The following is an 18358-nucleotide window of genomic DNA, read 5'->3' as shown; positions in this document are numbered from 1 at the left end:
CAAAAGGACATGTCATAAAATCTTTTTTTTGAACAATGCAAGAGCTATCAAACAATGTAAAACCAGATACAGCCTCTGCTCCGTGTACTTCTCAGCAGAAGGAAATTCTGTGCATGAGGTGCATACCAAGTAAGAGCCTTTGAGCCATGCAGGCTCAAGCAAACTTTTCTGTAGCAGATTTTCCTCTGATCTAAAAGGATGCTCATAGATTTAAGGGGGAAGATTGTGCTCCCATGAAGGATTTATTTTCTAAGAAATATATGATTTATTCATATCTGAATATAAACAGGACAGGAATTTAAATTTTAGCAGTGTACCTAGCTAAAATTCTTATATGCGGCCTTTAGTTAAACCTGAGCACACCATTTCCCAAGTGGGGGAAGCAATTTTCAACTTATGGATGTCCTGGTGGAGTCTTAATGCAATATAATCTGGGAACTGCACATTCAAGGACATCCTACCTGAATGTGTAGTCAGTTTATCCTTCAAATATATCTCTGATCTGCTGAATTTCAGGGGATTATTTACAACCAATGGGAGAAAGCATAAAGCTCTTGTTTTTCTGGATCTTAAAGAGATAAGAGAGATTGCTGAAAGTGACATAAACCTGGTCTTTTTATCTGTTACTTTGTGTGAAGGCAGATCTGAAGCACAGCCATAGATGAGTTATCTCCTTGGCTTTCTCTGCTTTGTTCACAGAGGTGAAACAGCCAAGATTCAGTGACAATTACACCCTGGCTAAGCCAAAATTTCACCAGGATCCCTGATCCATTCCATTGGATAAAATATTGTTGTTGTGTATCTTTTAAATGGAAAGAACCTTACAAAGGGTTTTCAAATCTGAAAGATTTCTCTCTGGAAATAACTGCAAAATGCTTTTGATTTACAAGGCATGCTAAAAATACTTCCCAGAGGCTGCAGATTGGTATAACTGTGGACAACCTTGACAAAGAAGTGCAGTAATATCTGTGGAAAAAATGCATGGATAATATTTCCAAGTCTCAGGTTATACATTGGTAGCCACCATTCAGCAATCTGCCTTCAATAAGATAAAGGTAATGGGAAGGAGGGATGCTCAGAATGATCACATTTGTCTCCCCCAGTCCCTGTGATGGAGTCTGGCTTTCCTGGGAATGGCTGAACACCTGCCTGCCCATGGGAAATGGTGAATTAATTATTTTCCTTTGCTTGTACATGAGGCCTTTACCTATTAAACTGTATTTACCTCAGCCCACGAGTTTTCTCACTTTTACCCTCCTAATTCTCTCCTTCCATCTCGCTGTGGAGGAGTGAGGGAGCAGCTGTGAGGGGCTCAGTTGCCAGCTGGGGTTAAACCAGAACATTATGACATGGAACTGGCTCCTCATCAACATTATGTAACTTAAAAGGGAAGGTGGCAAGAGAGGGCATGGCTTCTAAGTCAAGAACATGTGGGAGTTCTGCTGAAACAGGGTTTTTTTGGTGTTCTAAAGCAATTTCTAGCAGCAATATTGACCTGGAACTGCTGTAGAGGAGCTGGAGTTGATTGTGAAACTTGGTGCAACAGATGTCAATTTAATTGAATTTTCTGTGAAACTGGTGGACGTTTTTATCAACATGCCAGGACTCAATCCTCCTCTTAAATTCCAAGGAACCACTGACATAGAATATGCCAGAAATATGCCAGCACAACACATCAGTAACACAAGATGGAGGAGAAAAAGCACCCTATAACCATGAGTGGGCTCAAGTACATTCAGCAGCGTGATATAATCTGGAGCTGGTGCTGTCCTCCAAAAGGGGTGGAAGATATGGGGGGAGCTGTGACATAACTCATAAACAGACTTTCTACTTTTATAGTTTGCTATTATGCTTTCCATTCACACTGGGTACACTCAATAATTTTACCTACTTGAATTTCAGGAATAATGCCTCATTCCAAGAATAAAAGTAAGGTATCAGGAGATAAAAAGCATTTTAACAAAATCAAGGACAATGAACTCAAAATGTTGATCTATAATAGGGAGAAAATTCTCCCTTTTCCCTCTTCACTTGTAATGGATTTGAAGAACACTGTATATCAATGGACACACTCAGTGGAAGTGTGTCCTTCCATTGAGTACCAAATCCATTAAAACATTTTATATTCTTTTCAAAATACTTTCTAAAATATATGAGATTCATCATCCAAAGAAAGAAAAATAAACCCTCTTTTTAACTGAAGTGTTTATTAAATGGTTTGAAGAACAACACACTGGAATCACAAGGGTGTGTTGTAAGCACCTAAATCTTATCCAGCACCTACTTTATCTTGTAGACAGAAATTTGCTGGTGTTGATCCTTATCTTTTACAGGGCAGGGAAAAAGAAATTAGTATTGTATAAAAAGTTCTTTTTTTCCTCTATGGAGTGAGAAGGCCATTGAATCTTCTGTCTGACACTCAGGCAGCAGCAGTCTTTCATTTTACTTGCAGCAAGTGGATGCCACATCACTTCAGGGGATTAGACTCATTATGAACTTGTACACAGCACTGAGAAAATAACCTCATCTATCATGTAACAATCCCAATAATTATCTGTGCACCCAAAGCACTTCCCTTCCACCCACTTGTGCAGATGTTTCTGCATTTGAAAATACCAGCAAATTCCTATCTTTGCAGAACAACACAGGTCAGCTTAGAGCACTGGCTCATCAACCTTAAGAGTATCTTTGTTTTAGGGGTCAAGTGTAGGTTTTAAGATGAAAGAGCCACAAATGTTCCATATGACAACAGGGAAATTTCCTCCTGCCTTCTCTACCCTTTGACTTACATGTGAAAACAGGATAGGAAAATGAAAAGCAGCTGGCTTCTAACAGGACTTCTCTAAAGCAGGCACCGTGCAAGTCACTACTGGCATGGCCCATTCTCCGCTGCCACTGGAATGATCCATCACCTGTGAAAAGCAGCTGGAAATGGGTCAGAATATTGACATATCTGGGCTGGTTTGCTGGCATGGGACCCCCAAATACACCCTTATCCTGCTGGAAGACCTCTCAACAATCTTGAGTGGTACATTCCTCACCTTAACCATGGCAAAAGCTGAAATGGCTCAGAAAACCCTGAAATCTCCTCAAAGCCCTTCCACTCAGGGAAACACTCTTTTCCTTGAGAAAGGGGTGTTTGAGCCAATAATCCTGGCTTTGTAGTGGCACTGCTACTACAGGATACTTTGCCTGTTAAGTCTGTGGAGTGCCTTGCCATCTGTGAAACAAATCCTGGGATGTCAGTGAAATCCTTACCCAGGCAAAGGTCTCATTGACATTGATGGCCACTTGGTCAAAGACAGTTCTTCACTGGGATATGGGAAATGCAAAAATATCTTCATTCTGCTCAAATCCACCCACATTTGCGGTGACATTTGAAAGGGAAGTAAACTGATGCAAATATTAAATAGGGGAATAAAATTAGAAAAAATAAAATATATATGATATTTAAAAAACAAATGTCTATCTTTATAAGAAACCTCAGAGACTGTTTATTTGAAAATGTAAAATTTTTTGTTCTCCAACTAGCTGTTAACTAGTAAATATAAAATTATTTAAATTTCAGAATATTTAGATAGTCAATTGATGCTCTTTGTGTCTGACACATAAAACTGCTAGGTAAATTGGCAGAATACAAATGTTTACCTACATTAAAATCACCTGAGAATTAAAACCTTCTGCAGTATGAATTTCTCCAGAATTAACAATATTTTTAATTCCCACTTTCCTCCACCATCTTATTCAATGTGGAGTGTGCTGAGGCCATCACATATTTTTAACATTGGTTTAGAACTGTTCATATCTGCAAAATAGTGAGCCCAAAATTTCATGGACTCACATCAGACAAGGTATCCTCACAAAGAACACCCCATGAATGCTGATTAAAATCAATAAACCATAATAGAATTAATAAATTGTGAAGGGCAGGGTTTAAAACCCTGTTTGTACACTGCATATATCAAGGACACATCTTCCAACATCTACAGTCTCTCTTGAGAGGGTTTGGCTGGGCTTATGTGGCACTTTCAGTGAGACCAGTCAGGAGTGAATGTAAAGTCTGGTCTCACCGGCAGAAGAGTCAGGGGCAGTTTAAAATAAGCAGAATGCCATTGAATGTGGTTATATTGCTGGATGGAAATAGATACTCACATCTATTTGGGGAAAAAAAGACTCAAAAGGGTGTTAAAAGCTACCAGTCCTGGTTTGGACATGAAATATGTCTCAGAGCTTATTTAAAATATATATATAGGAAAGAGAGAGAGAGAGTGCTATTACAGGCAAGTACTGGGGGGTTTTTTTAGCTCTGGCATTAATTTTTCACCCTGTGTTCCTTCTTTTCAATTTCTAGGAAGAAAAGAAACCGATATAACCATGCAAATGTCCCTGCGCTCTGCCTCCGGCTATAAGCTTAAGAATTAAAAGCTTGACAACGCTGAGTTGTAGACAACACCCCTTCAATACTTTCTGGCTCAGTGGCTCTGTGAAAACCTCTTTGAAGGTGCAGCTCTTCAAAAAAGGCTCTGCAGCAGCACAACCGAAATGTTTGCTGCTAAATATAGAAGTGCACTTGCTCTGAGCGAGGCTGGTTTGCTTCAGGTTCACCTTTGGAGCTGCATTTATAGCTACAGTATGGATTTTAAGGAGAAAAGGGGAGAGGTAGGAGCAAGAAAGCGAAGAATTAGACAGTAAGAGTGCCTGTTGAGGGGGGAAAGGCTCTGACTAGTAAAGCTGGGCTGCAAGGCAACAATTTGATGTGGCCATGGAAATGCAAACACACAATAAGACATATTAGTCAGGAGAGGGGATTAATTCACCATAGCCAGATGCAAACCCTATGGTTTTAAACACTGGTGAAACACTGTCTGAATGCTCTGTGCACAGCTCTCCACACCAAATTTGAAGGAATACATGTTCAGAGCAGAAGGAGTGGAGGAATAATATGAATTATTATGTGGGAAGGCAGGCAGAGGTCAGTGAGAGCTGGGGTTGGAGTCTGATAGAACCAAGTCTTAGGGCAATAATCACTGATGGAGCAATCTCCTTTTAAACTGTTCCTACCCCTTCTTCCCACTGGAAAATAGCCCTTTTCAGATAGTTGCAAGCAGGTGATAGTTTCCTGTGTTATTTTTTCTTTTGAGGAAGCCTTGTACTCTCAGCTGTGATTGTGTCTGGGTCTGGCAGCAGACATTTTAAGGCAGGTGAAAGATGAAGCTGCTTCAAGCATTCACATTTCTCACCACTATTTCATATCAGATCCCCTTCTTGGGCAGCAGCAGAGTTTTCAATCTGTTGAGAGGAAGGAAAACGGATGAGGTAGGTGACCTCCAAGAGAAATGAAAACCAGAATTTCTGGGCAATTTTTTCCTGTTTAATAGAGAAACCTTGACAAATCAGAGAGATGGGCAATCACCAAACACATGAAGTTAAACAAGGGCAAATGCCAGGTTCTGCAGCTGGGGTGGAGGAGACATAGGAGTACTATTAAGGAGTGTTTTTACTAAATAGTGTACTTTGTGGCTGGGTAGTTGGTTGGGGTTTTTTTTGGTCTCTTCACTCCTTTAGCTTATTTTGGTATTTGCTATGAACAAAAAGTTCCATCACAATTAGTTGCCTTGGCTACTAATGATTTTCTTTATTCATATATATCTCCTTGTATTTAAACATAGCACCTAATCTATCTGCTTTGTGTGGCTTAATGTGACAAGGGCCAGAGCCACAGAGAGCTGCTGGTTGCAGCTTTAATTACCCTAATGGCATCTTCAGCTTGCTCTTGGGGAGGTGGTGGTTTTTTCTGGGAGCAATATTTAGCAGAGGGACTTGATGAGATCACATTTAACCTCACACTCTCTTGGCAGTGCAGCATGGGAGGAATAATTCTGATCTGCTATGTGATCAAAGAACTGAGGGGAGCTATGTCTGTGTGCAGGTGTCTGCCACCTGGAGCTCACAAGGTCATGGATTCCTGCTAAGAGTTACAAACAACAGGAAAAAGGAGTTGGTCAGCAGTGCTGGCTCCCCACAGTGCCGGCCACCCACAGTGCCTCCAAGCAGATCCTGATATCTGTATAAACAGTGCATCATTTCTAAGGGAAATCAATGTTACGAGTAGAAAAGTTGTCCAGTTTTTTTAAAAGGTTGCAGAGTTCACAAGCTAAACCAATTGCTGCCAGGGTGGAGTTCTAACTATCTGTTGTTAATAATTTCATGTTGTAATCCCCTGTTGTTAATAGTTTTCCTTTAATCACCTGTTCTTGATGGTTAGAAATCCACCTTTGTTAAGTATCCCCCTGCTGTTTCCTGGAAGGTGGAACCTGGGACTGTGAGGAGGAGGGGACATTGGGGTTGGCATGCAAATGAGGAAACCCCTCACCAAATTTAGCCGGAAAAACCCCTAAAATAATGAGCCACCATGGAATTAACAGATCGAGGTGATGCCAGTGTCTGCTAAGACCCTTTTTACTTCTCACACTAACCTCAAAGATGTCGGCTAGAAAGAGGACCTTGAATGTCAAACTGAAAAACTGAGAATCTCCTGGTGCTCTTGAGAGGACAGAACCCCCAGCTCTGCCCACAGACCAATGGACAAAGCTGCACTCTTCCTCCTCCTCCTCCTCCTCCTCCTCCTCCTCCTCCTCCTCCTCCTCCGTGCCATTCCTGGGAGCAGTGGTGGCGTGAGCGCCACCCTCAGTTCTTCCCACCTGAGTTGATTTTTAATACAGGCATTAAAAAGGAGAAAGATCTCCTGCCCTATTTATTTTAATCAAGTTTTCTGGCAAGACATGTGTGTTCACTGTGACTGAACCCATGTCACACCAAATGTCTGTAACCAGGCCATTTTCCTGGGGTCCTCTGGCCGGGCCAGAGGGTTTAGTGAATGATCAATTCCCTGTCTTAGAGATCTGTACCCAAGGGAACAAATATTAATGTGATTAATGTCTAGGTTAACTTGGTGTCAGTTATGGGGAGGAAAGATCACTAAGGAGTTATGGCCTGATATTTTCAGTGGAAGAGAGACTGAGGGAAGAGTTTGTGTATTTAAGTGCCTGCAGTGAGTTTTCTACCTTGGTGAAGTGACACTGTAGCCCCAGAAGGGAGACACAGATGTTGTTCCAGCTGAAGTCAGTAGGAACCAGGGAGTCTTGGTGCCTCAGGAAATGAAACCATTTAGTCTTAGCAAAGGGAGGTGAAAACAAACGAGGCAGCATTTTTTCTTCAAAAGAGTGAGACAAAAGTTGCTCAGCTGGTGCCTGGGACCTCCTGCCAGCAGCACCTGTGTCACCAGCTCTGTGCCTTGGCTTTGTGCAGCTCCAGCTCCACATCATTTGAAGGAAAGCGTGAAAAAGCTTTCTGTGCAGTTTTTGTCTGCTGGGTGAAATTATTACCACTAGAGTAGACAGAGCAGTGGAAAGGATTTCCTACCTCTGTGACATTTCTGCATCACTAATACAACTCATTCTTCATGCTTGGGAATAAACACAACATTTTGGTGAACAGAAGCAGAGACTGCAACACCCAGAGCCTGGAGCAATGTTCAAGATGACATCTACTGCTTCAGGTAAGGCCTGGTGTTCTATCTGTCCCTTCCAGGGCAGGTTTGGGGAAATTCTGCATCCAGGTAGAAGCAAAGCCTTGGGGGTGTAGAGGTTTCAAACCTGCTCCTCCTGTTTTCCTGTCTTCACTCCTTAATCAATAGGGAAAACAAGGCCCTTTCTCTGGGCAATTCAGTTCAATTCCAAGTTGGATGGGGCTTTGAGCCACCTGGTGAAGGAGGTGCTGTTCTTCCCTCCATTGGAAGATGGAATTAGATTATATTTAGGGTCCTTTTTTAACCCAAACCATTCTATGATTCTATGATTTGGGTACCTATGGTCAGATAGGACAAAACCAGGACCAAAGCATATGTCAGTCTTTATACTGTAGCATAAATATGTTTCTTTGAACTGCTGTGAATGTAAATGCACATAATTGCTTTAAAATAAATGTTTTACTGTAGGTATAAAAGAAACCTTAGTGCCTGCAGCACTGCACTTGTGATGAGCAGCCCTTCCAATAACTAAACAACAATTTATATATGTACCCAAGGAAAGAAGGCTAGTAATAAGTTAGTGACAAGCTTTTAGGGGATTAATATATGACCATTAGGTTAAATATACTTTAATTTTAAAAACACTCAGGCTGCATCTTTCTATGGAGCATGTTATTAAAATTGACATGATAGACTATTAACTACACTACAGAAGTACACTCATGTCATAATTCATGCTTTATTATCCAACTACAGGTAAGTACATAAAAATTCAACGTACTGTATTGCATCTTATTTAGATTGCTGTTCCAGTGAAATATAAAGTGTCACCGATAGATTTGCTTCTGTAGTAATTCCACAGTAAATTACCAACAAACTCAATGAAGCAAATCCTCTTGCAATTTATTTAACATGATATTTTTCATTTATATTCAAGTTACATTTTGGCAAATATGCTACATCTTTCAAAGAGAAAAAAAAAACCAACCCAACCAACCTTACACCTAATCTCTCAGGAGGACTGGATTAAATAGCTACTGATCTAGAACTTCTGCATTTAAATAAGCTTCAAGAGAGTGCCCTTCATCTACTGTGTTTAAAGATAAAGACTACATGAGAGCACACAGAAGAACCACCACAGCAAAGGGCTGCCTGGTTCATGGCCCCAGGGTGTTGGGGAGGGAAGTTCAGAGAAAGGATATCTCAAACATAACAAGTACCAAGGGAGTCTTTCCCTCCTTGTGTGTAGCAGTCAATAATCTGACTGACTTCATCCAGATCATTGTACTCAGCAGCTTCTTCTATCCTCTGTAAACATCTGTAAACTCCACATGGACATTTTCCCAATTTTAGGTAGAGCTATGTCCTGTGGCAATAAGTTGGTCATTTGGCTATGATCTTTCTGAAAATGTACCTTCACAGGTTTGCTTTAAGTCTACTGTTTCACCACTTCAGGTGGTGGTTTTAATTCTTGTACAATGAGAAATAGAAAATACATACTACCAATTAATTTTCTCCTACCCATTTTCTTCAGGTATCAGGTTTCATAGAATCATAGAAACAGAATGATTTGTGTTGGAATGGGCTTGCAACAACTTCTCCTTGCAAGCCCTCTACCATGGGCAGGGACACTTTCCACTATCCCAGGTTGCTCAAAACCCCATCCAACCTGGCCTGGAACAATTCCAGGGATGGGGCATCCAGATCTTCTCTGTGAAGCCTGTTCCAGTGCCTCTGGATAAAGGATTCACTCTTCAGATAAAGAATTACTTCCTGATAGCCAATCTAAATCTACCATCTTTCTGTTTAGAGCCAGTGCCTCTTGTCCTGTCTCTCCAGGCCCTTATCAAAAATCCCTCTTAATCTCTCCTGTGGCCCCTTTAGGCACTGCTAGGATACCATAAGATCTCACCTAAACCTTTTTTTCTCCAGGCTGGACAATCCCAATTTTTCTTCTGTTAAATGTGTACTCTTGTATAATTCAAGTATTCCTCTTGCTGTTCCTGGCATTCTTGGCAGTTTAAAGGAGAGGAGATGAGGGCAGACTGTGGCACTGATTGTCCATGAAATAGCTGCAGTGCACTTACAGATGAAAAATAGGATTTCTCCAAGAAGTGCTGTACCAAATGGAAAGATGGCTATGGGCACAATTTTTCACCCATAAAGAGGTGAGATCTTTATCATATTCCTGCTTTAAATACCTAGGTAATATAGCCTAGGTAAGAACATTACAGTTAGGTAGGGATTAAATGAGACCATGAATTTGCAAAAATTATTATCTCTAAAAACACATCAGCTGAACAAAAATTTTACAGATCAAAAGAAATGTGTACTTTCCCCACATATCCCTGTCCCCCTCTAACACCCTACAGGGGATCCTGAGAGATCAGCATCAATGGCTCATCTTGATGTAGATGAAGAAGCAGGATGCTGTTTTAGAGCTACATTGATAAGAACCTTGTAAAACATACTCCACAAATCATCACCAGATACCATAAATGGCTTTTGGCAACCCTGGATGTTTGAAATAGCAATTTTGCAAAATAAATCCTGAGTTTATAACTAATGAGAAGTGTTGAACTGATAAGGTAAAGCTTATAGTCCTGTCTGTGGCTGTTCAGATCAGCCAGTTGTAAAGTCAGCTGCAGTGCTGTTTTCTGAAATCTGTGGAAATTAAGTGCCAAAATCCCAATAGAATTCCATTGCAAATAGGCATTCCAACTTCCTTGGTTGTCTGGAAAATCCCATTCTTGGACCTTTGCAGCAGTAATACCTTTTTTTGGCTGATTTCTGTGTTCAGTTGAAGACAGAAATGAGCTGAGCACATTTTTTTGGGAAAAAATATAAAAAGTTTTCAGTGAAGTATGTAGACAACTGGTTAATCTCTGTCTTTGGAGACATACTTTTAATGTTCATTTATTTATTTAAGAAATGTTCATTTGTGTATATACAGTAATATCATTATAACCCACTCAATACAATTAGCAGCACCATGAAAAAGGGATGGAGGTTTTTGTTTGATTCAATTGTAAGCAAATGAAGCAATAATAAACCCCCAATTAGTACTGAAGAAAATAGGCTGAAAGATTTTTTTTCCTAACATTTCACTGTAAACAAAAATGTGTGGCTGGTATTCAAGAGGAAGGAAAATACAATTTGAAGACACTTTAAAACTTCAGTGATTAATGTCATGCCAAGTGACTCATTAAAATTCCCATAAAAATATGACCGTGGAAAAGAATTCTCTTCTGAAGAAAAATCAAATGTAATTAAGAAGAGGGAAAGAGAAGAACAGGAGAAGAATTGCCAGCCAAAATCAAGCTAAACTCATTTCAAGGGGTACAACCAGACCCTTGCTGAGGGGATCAGGCTGGCACTCAGGAGGAGTTCACCAAGGTCACAGTTTTGACACAAACAATTCATGTGACATCTGTCAAATTGCTTATTGGTGTCCAGTGTCTCAGGAATCAAGTGGAGATGACAAAAAATTCCCTTCTTCCACCTTTTAAGGTCTTGCCGATTTTGATTTGCTTTTGGTGGCTAATGTGTAGGAGATTCAAGACCAGGAGCTGGTAAGACTGGAAGCTTTGATTAGAAGCTTTCTTGTGCTTTGATGGGAAAAAAGTGGCTTGGTTGCAAGGTGTCAGAGGTGGTAGGACCTCATCTTGCCAACAACAGGTTCTGATCATCAGATCTCCAGGTATCACATTCCCCCTCCTCTAAAATAGATTTCATTTATATTCAATGTGAATACATTGAATATAAATTCACAAGCCTGTCTTGTAGCATTACAGTTGAACTGATTCTGGGCTGCTGACCTGCTCTGCTGATTGTCCTTCAGGGCTCTCAGCCCTCCTGGTGTCACTGCTGCCAGGGAGAATGTGGCAGGGCCAGGTTTTGTCAGGAGCCTGGCGCTGATGTCTCCTGCTCTGAACACTCAGATTTCTGCACTAAAGCCCCCAGCAGTTGGAAGAAGGTTTGACTTTAATCATGTTGTTCAGCATACATGCTAATTCGTGTCTGACTTCAGCAGGCTGTATTCTATTTTTGAAGCAGGAAACATATCTTACTAAGGTGACAGGTGGTCTGGCACAGCAGAGACAGGTCTGTTGCTTGTGGCATAAAAAAACTCCAAACAGTAAAAATTTATGTTGATTTCAGCATTTCCTTGTTTTGTGACTCCTCCAGTCTTACTATACTTGGAAAAATGGTGATCACATTTGATTTCCCACTGGTTTGGCTTTTTAGTTTTTTTGTTTGTTTGTTCCTGAAGAGAAAAATAAAATCTATTTTATAAGTGGTATGATGTACTGCAGATGTCTTGTGAGGGTTCAATATGGGAGAAGTTCTTTTAGAATCCAGATTGCAAATAGGGAGGGGAGAAGGAGAGGGACCAAGTGCTATTTATGGCCTACATCCAATTCATCTGGGCTGAGTGTTGTGAATAATGGTGTCCAGTGGCAGTGGACCTTGGCACTTGGACTGGAAAGCCTAAACTGGGCTATGCACAGTGCTCTTGAACAGATATATCATGACCTTTGTATGTTTAAACAAAGCAGTTTTCTCAGGCTGCCTGACATGGCCCCAGGACTCTCAAGCTACAACTAACACCAGCCAAGGTCTGTTGTTGGGCACTGAGGTCAAGCACATGGCACAAACCATTCCCTGAGACCCATGCCTGCCTTCAAAAAGCTGTTTCAACATGATCCTGGCTGTGATGGTCCCTGCATCCCTCCTGGGCACTGGCTAGTCACAGGCTGCAAGCCCACTGGGGTCATGATGGATGCTGAACTGCCTGGGATGATCGGAGCGCTGAAGTGCTCTGTAATAAGAAAAGTCATTTAGCTGTCAGAGCAGAAGAAGAAGTGGCAGCTTAGATACTGATCTTGAGGCCAGATAGGGTTGACACAAATAACTCATGCCCCTTGTAAAGTGAAATTTTCCTTCATTAAACATAGATGCATGCAGTGCAGTGTTCAGCGGTTTGCTCTTTTATATCCAGGCTCTGATTGTTTTATTTTTATCCTTTAAGAGAAATCAGATGTTAGAGAGGAAGCTATTCTTAGGCTGGCTGTGCAAGTGATCAAGCCAAGCATATCCATATAAGACAGCTGCTGGCAAATGCCAGTCTCGGGTTGTGCTTTCATTGCAGAAGCAGCAGTGTCAGTGCTGGGCATGCAGACATGGCACCCTTGGGGAATAACAGAGGAGCTGTCATCGTGCTTGTGGTTCTCATCTCAGGTCCTTGGCAGTGTAGGAGTCTCTTTATGCCAATAATTCATATGAGAAAATGAATTCCTTGATGTCAGTGCCTCCTCTGCACACCCCTACTGTGGAGGCTGGCTGTACCCATGCTCGCCCCAAGGTGATAAATTGTGCCTGATGATGCTTCCTCAAATTAGTCAGAAGTCTCTGCTCCACAGTGCCAGGTTGGTGATCACTGTGGAGCTCAATTCCACCAAAGAAAGTGGGATCAACAGCAGTCTGATGGTGCTCAGGCTCTGTTCCCACTTGTAACTGCCTACATCTCCTCAAGGAAAAGTCTGTGACATCCTGGAGAGCCACTGCTCTTTGCTCTGGGCAGGAGCAAATCCCTTAGGAGCTGCAGCCCAGAGAGGTGGGGAAATGAACTCTGTCAGGCAGTTTTTGGGTCTGAGATGGAAGTGAAAAGCTCATAAAAGGCCAGGCTCATGGTGCCAATAGTTCCAGGATCCCTGTGCTGCTCTGGACTAGATGTTGTTTCCCTGCAATGAAATATCGAGGTTAATTGTTCCTGTTGCCTCTTTGGGGTGCACTCCATCTTTTCTCGTGTGCCCATATGAACCTTTGTCCTCATTCTGAGATCAGGCTGAATGTGCTCTGAGCACCCTGGTCTAGTAAAGGGTGTCCCTGTCCCTGGCAGGGGGCTTGGAACAACATGACCTTTAAGGTCCCTTGCAATCTAGGATTCTATCATTCTATGATTTGTGGTGTTTAAGTATTGCTGCACCAAGAAGAAATCCAACAACAGCTGTGAGAACCTGTCCCCAGACACTGGAGATGGCTTTGTTCAACGTCTGGTGCCTGGGTGAGCCACCCTGTCCCACCTTAGGGCTGTGAGACCAAACACCTTCTGCACACCAGGTCATGGGACAGTCTGTCACTCTGTGCATGGTCAGCACAAGGGATGGTGTGGCTGGCCTGGGAGTCTCAACACTGAAGCAAACAATTGGTCCTGGTCCTCAGAGTCTGTAAAAATTAAGTGTTGTTTGTTCTCTTGCTCCTGAAGGATAACTGATGACATCATGCTCTGTTTCTGAGCTAATCATAATGAATTAAGTCAGCCTAGGTGAAGGTAATTAAAAATATTAGTACTTCAGCAAGGCCACACAGGGTCTTATATATTTTCTTACTAGAACTTCCATTGCTTTGGCTGTTTTATTTTTTATTCATCATAGCAGCAAATCACACAGGTAAATGTGGTTGTAAATTTGCTCAGAGACATGTTTAGCTTATAAAATACAGACCACTAGCTGTGAAGCTTTGTAATATTTCAAAACCATTGTTACCTTTCCAGAAATTTAAAGGATTGTAGTTTTATTGAAATCTCTTTTTTTCAGCTGAAGATTTTCAGAGTCTCACCTCCGTGGATGAAAATCTTCTGCTAGAAACATGCAAAAAGGAGAGGGAAAAAGAATGACAAAAGAGGTAAAATAGAATAAAGGAAAATGTGAAATAACTTGAATTTCTTTATAGCTGAACTTTATGTTTGTTACATTTTACAATGTAACACCTTTTGCTTTGAACATTTAACAATGCTTGTGAAAAATGCCATTAGTGGTGAGCAGTCTCATTCTGTCAGCACTTCATGGCAAATGGTTGGACTGGGTTTGACTGTGCTCCAGTAACACCTGTCTGCTTTGTGCTGCTAAGTGGTGAAACTGGAGCTCAGATGGTGCCCAGGAGGCAATTGCTGAGCCAAGCCCAAATTATTGATGAAATTTGCTTTAAGGGTTGAGCAAGGAGGGATCCTTTGGCAGCAAACATGGGGAGCAGCATCTCTGCAGTGCTGGAGGCTCCCCAGGTGTGAGTCCATAGGGCACAGCTGTGGTTGCACTGGTGTGCGAGCACAGAAGGACAGCAGGACAGGAAATGAGTGAGGAGCCAAATCCCATGGAGCTGTTTTAAAGAGGAGGAGGGAATGAAGCCACAAAGATGATGACCAGTCCATTCCTTCTGCTCTTCATTTACCACTGATTTTTAAGAAAAATATATATTGAAAAAAATTTTTATAATAGAAATGAACAGACTCCTCTACGTTACATTTTTCCTTTAGGAACAGAGGCAAAAAAAAAAAACCCAAACCAAAACCCAAAAAAAAAAAAAAAAAAAAAAACCAAAAAACCAAGGAATTGGGTTGGGTTTTCTCATCTTGGAGGAAACGTGTCTGAAAACAGAAATTGATCTTGCTGCAGAAAGTAACAGAATTATACTACTCCCCTTCCCAGGGTATATAGGGCAAGAGGGAGAGGGCTTAAATCACAGAAAAATTTTAGATGATGTAATTTTTTTGAAACAGTAAGGATAATAAAGAGATGGGCAAGATGGGAACAGTGTGAACAAATACTGAGTGGGAATAGCTTATGTGCACCCAATCCTGCATTAAGGATGAGACATGGATTATACTTGAGTTTAGTTTTATTTTCTATAGCCAAATCATCCTAATTTGCAAAGCAATTTGGTGTTTGGCTCCAAGAGTTATCTTTAAAAGTGCCAGACACAGGGATCCTGGGCATTTTTGCTAATAGCTTCACAACTAACTTCATTAATAGGAGTTAATCATTAGTGTGTCTGCTCAGCTGACAATTTACTTGTTGACTTTTGCCTCTGGAGGGTGTGATCCCATCACACACCAAGGTCTGGGTGCTGAGCATTAGCGACTTGCCCAAGTCAACAAGAGTCAAGAGTCTTCTTCATTCATGTCCCTGACCAGGCCTTAATTTCCATTTAAATCCTTAAACACTTTATTTATGTCTAAAGATAATATCATATGAATCTCTTAAACTACTACCCTGTTGATGACACTTTTGGAAAATTGCCAGTAGAGATGTATTCTTGCCCCTTAACTGAGTACAAAATTGTTTTAGATTAAATTAAATTAACCTCAGTTTCTTCACCCCAACAAATGCTACTTTAACCTGCTTTTAAAGGGATGTCCTGGGTTCCCACACCTCCATGCATGTGAGTACTGAATATTCACATGACCAGTCCTGCTGAAGTCACTGGGTGACTTGTATGAGTCTTGCTTCCAGAAACAAACCTTCAGGTTCTTTTCCTTCCACAGCCTTGCTTCAAAAGAACCTTCAGGTTCTTTTCCTTCCATAGCCTTGCTTCAAAATGCAATCCTGGTTTTGGGTTCTCAGTCTAAAGCTACAAAACAATGTGCTCTTGATTTTCAAAGGAAGCATCAGTCACCTCACTGACCTTCTCCCTCCAGTGATTCCTGGGAGTACTTATTTCGTGTTGGACAAAATCCAGAGCTCATTAGTTTTTTCAGTTCCCAGGCCTTCCTGCATGGGCAAGTTCCATCTTATCTTTCAGAAAGCCTGGGTAATATCTGCCATCTCTTGATCTGTAATGCAGGGAATTGGCAGAAATACTTTATTTAATTGGACTGTCTGATTCCTCAGTCTGACTGGTTTGAGTTTCCCTTTTTTTGTGGTGTGAGCCTTGGCAACTAACTTTAACAAAAACTTTTAACCACAGTCAAAGGGGCTCCAGGGGTTAAACTTTCCATTTCCCATTGTTTTTTACTTAATGTCTTCCTGGTTTTTTCTGATGGGACTTCTGCTCATCAAACTCACTTCTGTGACTTCTGCAACTACATTTCTCTGGGGTCTTTTACTGTCAGTTCTGGAAACAATATTCACAGGTGGAAATTGTCCATTCCCTCTATCACCATATCTACAAGGTAAAGTGCCAACATCTTATTTACTTCCTGAAACATTTTATTTACTTTCTGGTTCTTCTGCCTTGTTAAATGAAGCCTTTCTCCATCACCTTGTAACATGCACTCTGCATTTGCATGGTTTCATACAGACAATAAAAGCACTCATCTCCATTTATCTGAGCCCTGCTATAAATCTCCAAATAGTGGAGAGTGCAGCCTTTTGGCAGAAGCAAAAGCACAGTGCAGTTGCTCACTGGAAAGGAACATTAACTGCTGCCCATGTGCCTGTTCAGCAGGAGCTGTTGTGAATCAGGTCTTTATCCAAAGCCACCTCTCTGCCTTGTGTCCAAAAACCTCTGAGATTCCTGTTAAGAATAAGGCAGAAGTTAGGAACTGATTTGAGACGTTGGGAAAGAAGCTGAAAAATGTCACGTGATGTCTTTGAGGAGGGAAGTATTGACTGGGAGGAGGGAGGGAAGGCTACTGATTCAGATTTTTATCTTTTGGTGAACAGTGTTGGTCTGGTTCCTCCCCTTTCCTTTACGTATCCCCACAGACCTGAACTGCTGCCAAACCACTTCTTCATTGCAAAGGTTCTCCACTCTTTCCCATCTAGATGGCAAAGGCACCTAAAACTGTCCTTAATACCAAATAAATCTGCATTTTTTTTGCCTTGCTGAAAAGCCCTTTGGCAGCCCAAAAGGCTGAGTGCTGGTCAGAGGTTTCTCCCTGCAGAGCCCTGGCCTGGTGTTGGGCACCCTGTGTACAGAAGGCAGGCAGATGGGGAGAAACTCAAAAAATTGAAGGATTTCCCCAGTCAGAAATACCAGGTTTAGAAAACTCTAGAAGTACTGCAGAGCAGGAGGGTGAGGCTAGGCCCTCATATTCAGAAGGAACTGTAAGTTTGTGCTCTTACAGAGCCTTTTCATGGACACAGTGTGTCTGGGATCTGCTTCAGTTTCTTTGATGCTCACAGAGTATAAAACAAAATATTATAATTACCCAAAATGTTTTTCCTGTTGGACACCACAGAGCCTGCTCTAAGCCCCACGAAGTATCTGATGCACCAAACCCTTTGATGCCACCCTGGAGTGCAGAGCCCTGGGAGAGGGTCATTCCCTATGGCTCTGAAACTGTTTTATGGAATCACTGTAAAGATTTCCTGTCAGGGAATACAAATCTTCTGACCACCCATTCTGATTTAGCAACTCTCCATAAAACCTCTTTTCTGTGTATGCTCCAGCAACCTGGGCAGGTGGGAAATTCCTGGGAAGTACAAAGTTGCAGGAACCAGCCTCTTCTGTGGAAGGGAAAGGAGGTGCTGTGCCCTTGATGGGCAGGTGGCACACTGTCCTGGGTGCCAGCAGTCAGCAAAATGTGGCAGCACTGGTCTGGTTTGAAAATGTCTGCTGTGCTCTGTGTCCTACATCTCACCCGCTCACCTCTCCTTTGCCTGGCCTGGGGAAAGCATGTCAGCCACAAAATAAACACACACAGCTCACAGCAACCAGCTTTGCACTCCTGTAACATCCTCCAGCCATCAAAAATTCACTTCCCCAGCCATAGGGGAATATTCATTTCTGTCATGTAGCAGATGGGGAAAATGATGTGTGCAGAGGTGCAATGGAAGGCTGATCATGTGTCCTCCTCCTGCCAAGGGCTGTGCAGGGAGTTACAGCTGAGCAAAGAGAAGGACCTGTTTGCCTTGCTGTGTGTGTACCCACAGCTCTTGCTCATCCCTGCTCTGGCTGCTTCTCCCTGCACTGTTGGACATGTTTGTCTCCAGCTTTTTGTTCCCCTCCCAGTTCTTCTTCCAGCCCCCTGTATCTGTACCAACTCTCACAGTACCTTCCATACAAAATTCAACTGTCCTGAACTTTTCTGCTACATTCCCCTCAAAG

General features: G+C 41.8%; 1 long non-coding RNA gene across 1 annotated transcript in view; it reads left to right on the top strand.

The window, feature by feature from the left end:
- The window catches only part of LOC141725443 (uncharacterized), a 134324-nt gene extending 120109 nt beyond the window's left edge, over window positions 1-14215 (top strand). Inside the window, exon 3 of the long non-coding RNA XR_012577300.1 lies at window positions 14128-14215. This is a non-coding gene — a long non-coding RNA (uncharacterized LOC141725443). The remainder of the gene's footprint in view (window positions 1-14127) is intronic.
- The last annotated feature ends 4143 nt before the right edge of the window (window positions 14216-18358 follow it).

The sequence above is a fragment of the Zonotrichia albicollis genome, chromosome 1 (genome assembly GCF_047830755.1).
Source record: "Zonotrichia albicollis isolate bZonAlb1 chromosome 1, bZonAlb1.hap1, whole genome shotgun sequence".
In the NCBI taxonomy this organism is placed as follows: Eukaryota; Metazoa; Chordata; class Aves; order Passeriformes; family Passerellidae; genus Zonotrichia; species Zonotrichia albicollis.
Note: the sequence above shows the minus strand (reverse complement) of the source record. Positions and strands in the feature narration are given on the sequence as shown.